The following is an 11,349-nucleotide window of genomic DNA, read 5'->3' on the forward strand; positions in this document are numbered from 1 at the left end:
GCTACTTCGAACCTAACGCCACAATGACTGTATGAGCTGTTACGTGGTGTTCGAAGGTGATCTGTGCGTGTTTATGTGTTTATTATTCTAACACGCTCTGTCAACAGACTGTCGCTCTGGCTGACCAATGTCCGAGAAATGGTAGCGCTCTCGCTGCTGTCAAGATCAGAGGTAAGTGAACCAACTGCTGGAGAACAACCGGGGAAACTTTGATTTGATATTGAAATGGGATTTTAATGCTACGAAGCGGTGTTGCCGGTAGCAACAGCGGCAGCTTCACCGCGGTAGCATTACTGACTGCAGTGCAAACCACATGACTCGAGTTAAGAGTTGGACAGTTGAGAGTCGATGATTACGTGGGCATTCGCTGGTGTGTCCAAAGAACGTAAAGCAACAGGAACAGCGGCAGCAGTAGTAGCACCACCACCACATGTCGACAGGAAAAAGGACGCGCGGCGCATAGTAATCGAAAGACCCAAGAAAAACTCATCGTAGCGCCACTTCCAGATTAGTATCGATGGTATATATATATATATATATGCCAGAGGGGCAACTAGGACAAATTTAAATCATCCGAGCAACTAAGGCGAATAAGACAATACTATTACGTATAATTGTGGTGGAGCACATATCTATCTATTAGGGTAAAAAGTACCAAAGAGGAACAACAAATGATTGCGTTAAATGACGACAACGGAGTACAGTATTAAAAGCAATCATTTTGGATAACTGAAATCTGTATGGCGCACTTGTTGCCGCTAGCAAAACCAAAAAGACGTGTTTCTAACTCAGATATATGTATATATATATATATATATATATATATGTATAATATATGTATATATATATATATATCTGACTTGCCTAGCCAGACACATCACCACTGAATCATCGTTTAAGCTAACAGCGGCAGATTATGACAGTTGTTACTATGGGTAAAACAGCGAAACGATTACTGATTTGACAGAAACGTAATAGATATAGGTTTATTGTATATTATGTGTATATTATATAGACAGACAGATTGCTAACACTGGACAATGAAAAGGAGATCGTATAAACAGAGCTGTCAAAGACATTGCTGGTCGACTGTCGATTTTCTCCAAAGGAGGAGGACCGCACGTGCAAGGCATAACGTTTTCCCACAATGCCAACTTGTGCAAAATGAAATTATACTAAATTAGTTTCTCAAGTTAAATTTACCTTTGTGAGTTGTCTACATCCGTATTTGGCCCGGCTTTAGTAAATTCTAGTATAAAAGAAGTCCACACTGTGTCAGTTTACGATATATTAAACTGGAATTGCGTAGTTTCTATTGTCGTAGAAACAGATGTTTCAATCAAAATCATCACGTTTCGTCCACGATAAGCGATGACAATAGCAAAAACAACGCTAAGGGTCCTTACAACAGCAACAACAATGATATATGGGAGCGATTATTGACCTAGCATTTGTTTCTTCGTTCCGCCAATCGCTCGATTTACCTCTATCCGCTCAGCCGGTGCTCTAATACAGCCAGCGCGAACAGCTGCGACAGCCGGCGTTCAACGCCGCTGCCGATGATGCTAAAAAAAAAATTGCGGATGGCTAGCCCAACCGGCAAGCATTATTAAATACGGAGGAAGAAAAGCTTCGTTTGTCGCTAGCCCTCCTACTAAACCCGCACCTATACGATTCTACTATGATAGCCACAGCCCGTTCGCTTTGACTCCGCCAGTTGAACCACTTCGTAATGTTTACCTTAATGTTTATTAAAGCTTACCGGTGGTAAAACGGCTGTAGAAACAAGAGGCATGGCAAATGGCAATATAATAGTAAGCAAAGAACATGAACGGCAACAAAAGCCGGTAGTGGACAGATTATCGGTTAAAAAAATTACATTAGTTGCTTATGATACTTTGCATAACGCATTTTTTTTACTGAATAAACATTTTCGTTAGCTATTTAAAGCATACATGCTGCAGTATATTAAGTGGTTAGTCTTTGGCGAAACAACAATAGCTGCGAGGTAGCGTTGGCTTGGCAACGGCGAGCTGTTCGGAAAAAATGAACCTTGTCAAACCTGCATTGTGCGATGTTTTTTGCTGAAAGGAATTTTACGATATTCCCGATTGCATATAATGGCCCCGTTGATAATTCTACTACCCATATGCAGAACCGCTGGTATCGAGTTGTAGCACGGTAACTCTTTTCGGTAAAATCCGCGTAAAAAACTCCATTGGCCAATTTTAGGATGTCCGTTCTGTCTGTGGATGTGCCTAGTATCGCAAATATTTAAGTACCGACGTCATTAATAGCTAAACAAGAAATATCAGCTCGTACACATTTGAAAACATCGCTTACAGAGGTTCAATTTAACCTAGTTAGAGCAATTCAGCTTAAAGATTTGCTAGCATAGCAACAATGAGCTCAACAATGGGTCGATAGGAAAGTGACTACCGATAAAAAAAAGTATTACGGAATGAATTAACACCGTTCAGTGTTAAATACATAAACTTACTGAATGCAAACTAGACGTCTGTTACCATCAGCGCGATTAGTCTAATCGAATCGTAGCTGTGGACCCAGCCATCATTGTCCAGCTTAGTGGGGCCCATCGCCGGTTCTGTCGATCGTTGTTACAGCAGTTTTACTTTAAATGCCGTCTCTTTAATGAGGATAACAATTAATAAGAGGGTGCCCAAAGCTAGTCAACTTACTCCATCGATAGCTGGCTGAATAGCTGTGCCAAAGGCAACCACGCCATCGACGTACATCTACAGATTTTTCACAGCATAATATTGCTGCTCCAGTGAGATGTAGCAAGTTGAATTTGATTGGTATATACCATAACCTTCCTATTAAACGAATAAACAATGCAGAATAGCAATGCGCTATTCTGAGATGCTCTGACGAGGCGAAAACGGAAATGACATCCGCAACGAACGCGGGTGCTGCACTTGGTTAAAGAGCACCGCTTTGAGCAAAAGATGTAAAGATGCTGTTGGCTTACGTCATCCAATAACAGTGCCCCAGGCCACCGCTCGGGAAGTTGTCTGCAGTTCGAATCTCCACCTCTTTTCCGGGTCTTGTTCACACATAACAATAAAATGGATATATTTTATTCCCTTATATGCGTCAATGCAGGCGCATAAAGGGATTATTTTGCCATAGAGGGCACTATTTTGACTTTACTGGGTGGCAAAGAAATGTACACGTGTAAGTAGGAGCTGTCGTTTTCACTTTCCACGGGCATTTTGTCTCGAAGCGAATGACTCAGTGAGTTTCATAGCCGCCATTATCGATCGAGATAGCAGCTGGACAGAAGCCAGCGAATCACCTTGCAAGAAAAGAAATATGAGCATTCACACGTTTGGACAAACCTTCACCACCTTGGCGACTGTCTGACCAGCCGTAATCCAGATAAGAAACTTTCCGCTGTCCGAGTGCCGCCATACCATCTATAAAAGTAAAAGGTGTGTGGAAGGTTACCGTATAATCGTTAAGTCAAATTTATCAGCAATCATTAATTATATAATAATATATGTAATGACTCAGCCCGATTTAATATTCGTTTTCTATATTGAAGATGCTAACTGACACGACCATTTGAACCATATATCTAGATGAGGTGTATCACATGCATCCGTGTGAGCATACGTTGTACTTCCAGCTAACGAGAGCTAGAAATGACAACTATGATTATGATCCTAAATCTTCAACGTGAAAGGCTTGTATATAATGGTATCAGTTTTTTCAGCACGGATGAGAACTGCACGTTACGCGACAATGCAGGTTTACATCTCCTACTGAATAATGGCGTCGCCGATGGCCCACCTGCTGCCACGATTTTGGCATTTTCGTCCGCTACTAGGCTAGCCGCAGCGTTTCTGCGTTGGCGTACACAAAACTGATGAAACCAGAAAAAAGATGAGAATCGTTTCAAGGCTACCAACAACTGTGACTTAGATATTCATAAATATCTTGGCCAAATCCATTGCGACGCCAGCGGCGACGGACGCATCCGTCGATCGTAAATCATCATAACCATCAGTCTACATACACATAATAAACCTCCCTTACCCGTATCAATTTATAACTGCTAAATGAAGGAAGATGTAAAGCCAATTTTGTTAACAATTAGTTCCATTTATACTCAAAAAATATATCAAATCTCATGGATATGTATTTAGACAGTTCTCGGTCGCGTTTTGTTCTTCCCCTATCTAATGTTGGAGCACAGCCTTGACGCGTGCGGCGGAGTTGCACGCATGAAGAACTACGCAATGGAAGGGCTATACAATGAATGGCCTGTCAGTTCGATCGCATTCGCTAATGTCGCTCGGTGAATACAGTAGCGTCCGGGATGGGCCGCTCAGCTGAGCGACAATAGGCTGAATTACATCGAACAGGCATGGATAGCCGCGTTTCTGATTACCACCGTCGGCTACTAGACACAATATAACAGGAGTTGAGCTCTAGGACGAGATCATAGGCGACTTGATGGTAGCTCAGAGGACTTCTTATAGCTGCAATTACTTCGATAGATGGCTTTAGATAGTTTTGTAACTCCGTAGTCAAGTAACACGATGCCCCGACAACAGCCGGCGAGCGATGGCTTGTCACATCGATGAGGTTGTAATATGTTTGCAACAGCTGAACGTAACATAAAGATGTTTCTAGGTGGTCCGGAGACAGACCCTCTTCGGCTCTTTCTCTCTAAACAGACTTCACTTTTTCCTCTCTAGTATTGCCGTCAGAATAATCCAATAATACACAGGTGACAAAAAGGACTAGTCGGCCATTTTCGGTTGCGAATTTCGGCCACCTAGTTCTCCCAGCTTTTCTAATCTTGCCTTGCACTCACCCAGACACGCATCAGCGTCGACTGTACGTTCACATATCCAAATGTAATGAAATGAAATCCAAACGTGTCGTTTCTTCGTTTAACCGCACAAACTGCACACAGTGGCACTGTACTTCGTTCATACGGGATTCGGGATAGACAGAACAGTATTTCCACCCATAAATTTTTTCCTAGTTTCAATAATCATATATATGGAGCATTAAGCAAACACAATAAATGGTAGCTTCACATACACACTGACCTCGTTCTTAGGTTGATTCTCAGTGGCAGTGGTACTATGGCAAGCACGATCATAAGCACAAAACCTCCCCCACGAGCGATGGATTCATATCCATCTTTGTTTCTAATCTTCCTTCTGTCCGTCCGCCGAAGCAGAACTTCATCCGCACATTCATTCACTTTACGACGAAGAAGCCACATAACCCCTACGCGTACTGTTGGGAAAAACAGGCCACTGGTGGCGGTCCGACACGAGGCATCGTTGCTTAACGACGACGACGACGACGACAACAACAACAACAACCACAACCGATAACAGCAGCAGGACCGCACCATCGACTGCCCCGTGCCGCAGTTGCTAGAACTCGTACTTCTACACTGAGCGCTGTCGCCAAATAGTCGTCGTCAGTCTGCCATCACTCGTTGGAGAACGAGTGGATCTGTAGCGCTTAGCGCCATTTCTGTAGACGACCTGCCTGTATCTATTCTCTCGCATCATTAACAACCTGCTATACGATTTGATGTAAAGGTTCATGTAGTGCCTTGCTTTTACCTATGATTCTGAACGTATAATTTCATAAATATAATAAATGTTTATCTTTCTAGTCGTTTGCAGTAGCTTTCATCATGTTCTGCGAGGAAATGAGTTAATCCTATCACACATTAGGTGTTGATAGCTTTGCCTGCTATTATAAACAGACAAACTATTTCCAATGCGGAATTCGTAACTGCGTCATTATTGCGCCATATATATTTGTTTCCGCCTATTTTCCTAGAACACACTAGTTATACTGCTACCACTGCTTTTGCAGGTTCATCTGAGGAGGTGCAGGCCGACAGGCAGCCGGGCAAGAAAGCAAATAAGAAGATGGGTTTGCCAATTGCAATATCTAACATTGACTGGGATTCGTTGAATGGCATAAGAGCGACTCATCTATCCACATAATACCATATATCTAAGACACATTTCTATGCATGTACTCACTTGAACGGAAGTCTTGGAGCAGTGGGTTCGACTGTACTCGTTGTTACTGCTGCTTCCTGCGTACACCGTCGCCGCTGCCAGTTCGACCAGCTGCTGACGGTGATGTGCTAGCCAGCCAGCCAGCCAGCCAGCCAGCTAGCTAGCCAGCCAGCCAGCTAAGTGATGATGATGAAGGTGGTGGGCGATAGATAATGGCTTATGGTAATAGTTAATTTGGCTGGATTAGCTCCAAAAGCGTGGCCGGGGATCTAAGGACGAAGCGTTACTGGCCGGGCCGCAACGGCGCGGATGTTATCCGGGGGGGCCAGGGGCATGATCTCGAAGCAAACGGTGGTGAACGATGTTCACACCTCGTTCACTCACACAACACGACGACCGACAGCTTACTGGCGCTGCCACTGCTACTGAGCTCGTTCGACGGCCGTAGCCCAGAGGCAGGCCACAGCAATGCTGCTGCTGCTGTTGTCTGTGCTGCTAATGCAGACAACACCGATGATTTGGGTCGTGCGCACCCAACAGGGACACGGTCTGACGGACGGCGCGCAGACACCGACACACCACACACCATTCGCCCTGACCAACAACTAGCGACTCTTATGAAAGCAGTGAAGATGAAGAAAAAATGTGTCTGAATAGCGGGGAACAAGCAGACGATCCTGCCCGCCGTCGCTCGCTAAACATGAGCACGGCTCCGACCTGTTCGTTGATCGACTCAGCAGTGCTCGAGCGCTGGTGCGCACTAATGGCGGCAGCGACAGGGCCGATACTAGCGCCACCACTGTTAATGGCCAAAGTACAGTGACGACTGTGAGAGACGAGGCGACGAAAGAAAGATAACCAACCTACTAACATATAAAAGGCGAGATATCAACATCAAAAACGGACAAACAAAATGGCAAACAAATGCAGAGTGGGGATCCCGCTGTCGAATACCCTACTAGTTGCCAAGGTCAACGAACGGCTGCAAGAGACAACGGCGACGCAAACTTGACTATGTAATGTGCCCGGGTGTTTTGAAGGCGGTCCGCCAGGGGGCACAGATATTGTAGGCGATAGACAAATAGGGAGATAGTCGGATGATTTTGAATAATGCGAATGCGCGCACGTGCAAAATTTTAGGCAATCTAAATACAATTTATGAATCAAAGTCAATGCTTCGTGTCAGTCCTTCACGTCCGATACTGCCGTTAGGCATTTCCTCAGAGAACGAATCTTTACCACAAACAATCTATAAAAATATGTTAGTTATTCATTGATACGCGGCCTTTTATAAATAGGGTAACGAACATATAACAGAAGAATATTAATATACAGGAAAAATGAATGCAGTAAATGTTTGCCTTGCCCATGCCTTTAGAGGGTCACCCTATAACAGTTCTTATTCTTAACCTTATGCTTAACATGGTATAATATTGACATGATTTTTAACATATACAATTTCAGATGAAAAGTCGCAGTGATAGTATGGAACAGAAAAATTAGGCCTTGGAAATCATTATAAATGGCTTAAAGGTGGACAGAAATTTCACTGTTTCACATAAATTTTGTCTACCAACAGCAAAACTTCGTATCAAGTCATACATAGCAAGTAAGCCTCCGCAATGGAGTCGCCGGTAGGCTAAATATGGACTCAGAGATTTCGAAAATAGTGCCAATCTATGGCGGTACGAACCAGCTTTGTCCATTAGAGACAGAGAAACAATGAAGAAACACACTACAAATGCTGGGATCTTTCGAATCGTCTATCAGTTATTTTTATGAGACAACAAATTTTAAAAAATTCGGACAAGGCAATGTGTGGCTATTCTATTTCTACCTATCAGGCTCGCCGACATAAAGGTCTAACAACTATATGCAAATACGTCAAACGAATAACTCCGTGGACCCTTAAATCAAAAAAAAACCGAGCGCATCCCAATACTCTACGACGAGTCATGGATGCTGCGGCAGCTATGCAGGTAGTAGAATACAAATTTATCTGAAAAAATCTCCTGAGAATACCAAGAACATAAGCACAAATGAAAGACCTCGTTATACTTTACCTTTTATCTTTCAAATACAATAAATCATTTTTTTGCTAATTCGTAGCGTGTCGCATTGAGGATTGAGCAAAGATCGAATTTGCTTCGCAATAATTGTGAAACATTTTGTCTGTTCATATATATGTATCTGTAGGTCTGCCTTTTTTGACAGTTTGTTGCAAATAAAAAATACATCGGTCTGTAGAGGAGTAATGTCAAAACCAATCAACTATAATTACTAGAACTGTGACTGACCTGATAGTATCACTCGACTGTACAGTAACGATTAGGATCGCAGCATATATACAAAACAATATATGCTCACTATAGGCCGTACGGAAAGTTTGCCTACGCAAACAGTTGTCACATTTTTTTAGTAAGTTCTTTTCCAGCTATATAGTTTTTACCTATGATTACTTATAAAAGCTATGCGCAAACAATTTGAAACATTTCTAAGCGTTTACTGACTACATATATTTTTTGTATATATATGTATCTAAAAACTTTGATTTAACAGTATAGGGTTCTAACTATTATGAATACTGTTACTGCATGCTTATAGTTTTGCGCTCTTAAATGACCTCGAAGTTTTCGGATTGCCAGTTTGCTCATTATTTAATATTTTAGATATCAAAGGCAAGTTATAGCATATGAATAACAATAATAACATAATTAAATTTTCTTTTTCTGTGTGCCGATGGGCTTAAGCAGCTCAAATGTATATATGTTTTTGCAAACGACGGCTCCATAGAAAATGATCTCGATTAAACCCGAGTTATCATCAGTGATTAAAAATGGGTCGATTCCACACAGGAGCTTGTACCTAAGGCCTTGTCTTTATTTGGAGGATAGCTCTATAACCCATTTTTAAGCGCCTTACTGTCATGACTAAATACTTATACAAAACTCAAGATTTCTCGATTAGTTGAAAAAACAGAAATTTACTTTGTGTCATGAAGAATATACATTTAAGCTGCTTAAGCTCATCGGCACACAAGTATCATACTATATATTATATTGTGTATTACATATATATATATATATATATATATAGTTGTATAGTTAATTATGTCTTATCAACATTAAGATTTCCTAGCGTCTTACCTTTTATTAGAGTTAATGTTGTGCTCTCTGCCAGTTTTTTGTTAGATCTGGGATGGATTATAGTCACACCGTTGGTACTACTAATGCTAAAGAAACTCTAAATTCAGATGATAGACGCGAATCAACAAAACCACAGTTCATACTGCAACAGCAAGTTCCGGTCGCAAGTACTACTGAAAAATGATACCTATACATTTAGTGCAGCAAGTCTCTCTCCAACATATCTTCTACATAGATGAGAAACTAAAGGCCTGAACGAGCGTCGAAGGCTAATGCATATACAGCCGTATTAGGCCGTAGTTTTTCTCGATCTTCCTGAAACGGAACGTATAAAAAGAACTTAGTAACCTGTGTGGTAGCAACTGTTTTCAAATTATATCATAATTGATTCAGCTAATTGATTTAAGAAACTCGACATTATTATTGAAAGCAACATCAAAGTATATGTATGTGTGTATATAAATTCATGCTACTTTTGAAGCTATTTTACAGGGCGTTTGGTATCCTACAACTGATTCATTGCAATGTCGTTATGCGGCTTGTCACTATGCCACTACTGTAACAGTAATATCTTTATTTAAAATTTGCGGTATTTAACGCAACCTTTGTGTGCAAACAGTATGTAACAAGTACTTTACCATTGGATTATAACCGAAGATCAACAAAAGATAACTTTGACGTGATCATTAGCTGCAAACATGCGACAAACTGGCATGTCAGAGCACACGGTGTTCGACACCAACCACCTCGTGCTCTGGATAACAGTCAACGTACTATTCATCCTCAAGCAATACAGGTAACCGTTGGTATCTATGTAAGTTGTCTATCAAGACTGAACTCGTCGACTGAAGGTAAAGGCTGATGGGGTCCACACTGATAGCAAACAGATCCAGACGAAGGCAATATAGCGAGACAAATTTAATAGAACTAATTTCTTTTATGAAACTAGGATCAACCATTGTGGGCCAAAGCTTTATGAAGACGATCGTCGATTTCGAACAAATTTCTATCTAACAATACGGGGATAAGCCTGGTCGAAAATATGCAAACTTTTAAAACCTTTTTTACCACAACGAGATATGTGCAATCCCGCTTCATCTACTTCATCGACTGCATTCAGGACAATGAAAGGCGTAGCGAAATTTGCAAAACTCCTGAAAAGCAGCTTATTGGTTGACTTTCATGAACTCGATTAGTTGTACGTCACGGACGTTGCAAAAAGGTCGGGCAGGAAATTACCTACAATATTGGTGCTTTAAAAAATCTTAGAAGTTCATACGGAGGGACAGTGGGGTACACTAAATACGTTAAATTTACTATCTTCTAGCAAGCACCTTAATTATTTTATACCAGTTGTTGAGAGCACTCTTGAGCACGGCAAATATTCTGTACAAGAATTTGAAATTTTTTGTGAACGCCAAAGGTAATCGGGTGTCTCCTTTACTTGAGAGTGTAAACCAAAGTCGACGACAGCAATATATCTAAATGAGCTTCGTTTTAAGATAATTGTGTAAATATCTCCACGTAAGCAATGATGGATTCGATGATTAAACTTTGCACTGCGGGAAGCTATTGTGTGTCAACAATGCTTAATGATTCTTCTGTAGTCGATATGATGCACTGTAGGTAATTTCTCAATTATTGCGAGTCAGTCTAGACTAAATTGCCATAAAAGGTTCACATATGAGAGAATATCTAGTAGATGTCACGATATAGCCGAAAATGTTTGCTCTCAAGTTCAATTAACATCTTTTTCCAGGGAGGCCTATACTAACTTCCAAATTCTATAGTTCCTTGATTGATTATTTCAAATACAAAAAAAAATTGTACACTTCATCGAATTTTGCGAATGTAGATGAAGTTGAAGTTTTTCCCTAACTCTTTAGAAAAAGAAATTTTTCTCAATTTGTTATTAGGAATCTAAGTTGAAATGTGGAGTTCTAGGAAAAGAAGATAGATGTGTTATAGGGCTAGGAGGTTGACATTGATTGATTTGATTACGTTTACAACATCGGAACGTCGCAATTCCCCCAAAAAATTTACTTAACACTTTTAATTCATATGCTACATATGACAACTCGTTAGCAGACGTACTTTCAGAACTTTGATTTAATTGCCATTATATAGTTTCACGTGATTTTTAGCAGAGAAGTGTATGAAATGTGCTTGTTTCG

General features: G+C 41.0%; 1 protein-coding gene across 8 annotated transcripts in view; it reads right to left on the minus strand.

The window, feature by feature from the left end:
- Nucleotides 1-7,475, minus strand: part of LOC111271444 (uncharacterized) — a 45,379-nt gene extending 37,904 nt beyond the window's left edge. For 5 of the 8 annotated variants that reach the window (XR_015315321.1, XM_086972925.1, XM_086972924.1 and 2 more), the window contains exon 1: nt 6,051-7,461. The gene's annotated coding sequence lies outside the window, so the exon portion shown is untranslated. Of the gene's footprint in view, nt 1-4,846; nt 5,600-6,050 lie in introns of those variants that run through there. The other 3 variants (XM_086972926.1, XM_086972923.1, XM_086972927.1) reach the window with 3 other exon arrangements.
- Nucleotides 7,476-11,349: the final 3,874 nt, after the last annotated feature.

Source organism: Varroa jacobsoni, unplaced genomic scaffold (genome assembly GCF_002532875.2).
Source record: "Varroa jacobsoni isolate VJ856 unplaced genomic scaffold, vjacob_1.0 contig00627, whole genome shotgun sequence".
Taxonomy (NCBI): domain Eukaryota; kingdom Metazoa; phylum Arthropoda; class Arachnida; order Mesostigmata; family Varroidae; genus Varroa; species Varroa jacobsoni.